This window comes from Cebus imitator, unplaced genomic scaffold (assembly GCF_001604975.1).
Source record: "Cebus imitator isolate Cc_AM_T3 unplaced genomic scaffold, Cebus_imitator-1.0 Scaffold17, whole genome shotgun sequence".
Lineage (NCBI taxonomy): Eukaryota > Metazoa > Chordata > Mammalia > Primates > Cebidae > Cebus > Cebus imitator.
In genome coordinates this window covers 8,821,193-8,823,941 of record NW_016107332.1, presented here as the reverse complement: position 1 = coordinate 8,823,941, position 2,749 = coordinate 8,821,193, and the positions used below count along the sequence as shown (strand labels likewise).

Sequence of the window (2,749 nt, the reverse complement as noted above, 5' to 3'; positions counted from 1 at the left end):
CTGTTTATTCAGAATATTTAAGAAAGAGGATAAACACTCACTCATATAAAAAAATTTGTCAATAAATCTGGACCAAAGTAGTCCAGAAATCATCACTGGTTTTTGAAGATACTTCAGGATCTTGCAATATCTTAGGGTAAATGAAAAGAATAACATTTTTTAATTACTACTACAAACAGAAAATATTTAACACATTTGTGTATATGCAATTTATTATACATCTTTGAAAATGTGCTGCTCATTTATATTCCCATGACTTCACTGTTGTCAGGAAAAGGCTAAATATTTTTAAATATCATAATGCTGGAAATACTAGACTTGAAATCATATTGAAAAATAAAATAATATTCTTTTAAAATAAATGTTATTGAATGAATCTGGAAGCTTTCTAGCTAAGAGTTTGTGTTTTAAGAAGTTCAGTTCATATTTTATTATCAGATTTTGAAGGAAATAAAGAATTGCCACCAATTATGTGAAAAATAGGCATTTTTCAGCAGCCTTCAGTCTAGAGATTTTAGTAAAAATTTTAGTAAAACTTATAATTTTTGGTAAAAAATATGTATTTTTTGAATCAATTCAGCAATTCTGACAGCAGTTAGAAACCATAAAAAAAATTCTTGTTTTATTCTGGTGAGATAAGTGAGGAACTTTAATCAGTGAAAACGACATTCTAGCAGAGTAAGAGCTCCAACTCTGAAAATACATCTGCATGCATTTAACTGTGCCATCTTTGCTAAGTCACTTAACTCTGCCTTACTTTCTACACCTGCGAAATAGAAACAATAATTCTAACTTATCAAATTATTTTGAGATGAAATTTATTAAAATTGATAAATTGAAAGTTCATAAAAGAGGGTTTTTTTTTCCAGTTAGCAAATAAGATATGATTTAATGTGGAAAAAAATAGCTCAATTTAGTAAGTATAGAATAGAGCAAGATAGTTCAGAGGCATCTAAGGAGCGTATTAATCAGGATTCTCCACAGAAACAAAGGCAATAGAACATCTATCTATCTATCTATCATCTCTCTCTCCCTCCCTCTCTCTCTCTCTCTCTCTCTCCCCCTCTCTCTCTCTCTCCTTTCTCTCTTGATTTTAAGAAATTGGCTTACTCAATTATGGACACTGACAAGTCCAAAATCTACAGTATAGACAAGCAGGATGTGATTAGGGGAGAGTTGATGGTGATGTTAGAGTGAAGTTGATGGTGAAGGCAGATTTTTGGCAGAGTTCTCTATTTTTCAGGGTAGTCTGTCTTTTTCTAAGGTCTTCAGCTGATTAGATGAGGTCCTCCCACATTACAGAGGTAAATTTCTTTACTAAAAGTCTACTGATATAAACGTTAATCCTATCCAAAAAGTACCTTCACAGAAACTTCGAGAATAGTGTTGGACCAATATCTGGCCTAGCCAGGTGGACACATGAAATTAATCATCACAGGGACTGTCATGTGGGCTGGAGACTCATTGAATGTGAAGTGGTGCAATTTATCAAAAGTATTAATAACAAAAAGAAGAAGTTGTGAGGGAAAAATTATATGAAATTTAAAAGACTTGTATACCTGGGCAGAGGGCAGGTAAACTCATGTTAAGACTGTGGGAAGATTGCATGCCAACCCAGAGCCAGAAAAGCTTCCAGAATACTAGAAAGGAAAGAGAAGAGTAACCCACTACTGAGACTGAAAGGGCTTGCCTAAAGAAGTAGACACAGCTGAGGGTAGAACAGTGCTGTAGGAGCAAGAGCTATCACCATTCTCACTCATAACAGAAGGAATAATATGAAGAATTAGAAGAGACAGTAAATATAGATGCTTTTTACAGCAGTGAGTCACAGTGTTTTATTCAAAGGAACATGGACCAGAAATTATATTTAAAGATGAAATTTACTTGGGGAATTTGTAAATTAAGGATAAAGCAACAAGAGATCATAAAAGCTAAAATATATAAGAAATTGAGAGGTTATTCCCTACTTCTCTAATAATACTATACTGTCCCTTTACTCTATGGCTTGAGTTCACACTGATCTGTGTTGAGTAAGATACAGACATTACTTAATGAATTAAGGGATGGTTTCCTGCCCTTAATAGAAATACAGTTTATTTAAACTAGAGAAGTACAAACAAGTAATTAATGAATTTATATAGATTTAAAGCAGTAAATGTTCTTCAGGGAAGAACTGAAAGAAAAAATTAGATAAGTCTTTGGCAATGATAGCTATACTAAACAATTTTTTTGTTTTTTAACCAGGGGAAAGCATGAACGCAGTCCCCCACTACCACAAATTATTCAGTCAAGTTTCCCACATTTGGGGAAATCGCAGGGGTCAGCACATCCAGAGTGCAATGGATAAGCCTCACCCTGGGAAAACCACCTTTGTGATGATGGTATCTCCCCTGCCAGGTAAGTCTAACAATTTGTTTTATAAACTGAACATGATGAAATAGTGGCATTAATCATCTAGCTGTGTAACAGGCAACCCCATAAAATATCTCAAAATGATATATACAATTTGGCAATTTTTACTTTAAATTAGGCCATTTAAGAAATTTCTTACCATGTAGGATCCATCTTTTAAAAAAAAGAAAACAAAAACACTTGGCTTAGTGGAAGGATCGCAAAATAAATTAGCATTGCTCAGATTTTTTAACCAAATCAAAATTACAAAGTAAAGCAAAAGAACAATTTAGTATTTTTTAAAATATACATTTAATAACAGTGTACAAGTAATTGCTAAATCTTGAACTTCATAAAA

At 32.9% G+C, this 2,749-nt stretch overlaps 1 non-coding gene across 1 annotated transcript; it reads right to left on the bottom strand.

The window, feature by feature from the left end:
• Positions 1–2,241: 2,241 nt before the first annotated feature.
• LOC119468565 lies at positions 2,242–2,405 on the bottom strand. Its single transcript, XR_005197258.1, has one exon. It is a non-coding gene; the product is annotated as a U1 spliceosomal RNA (small nuclear RNA).
• Between the last annotated feature and the right edge of the window lie 344 nt (positions 2,406–2,749).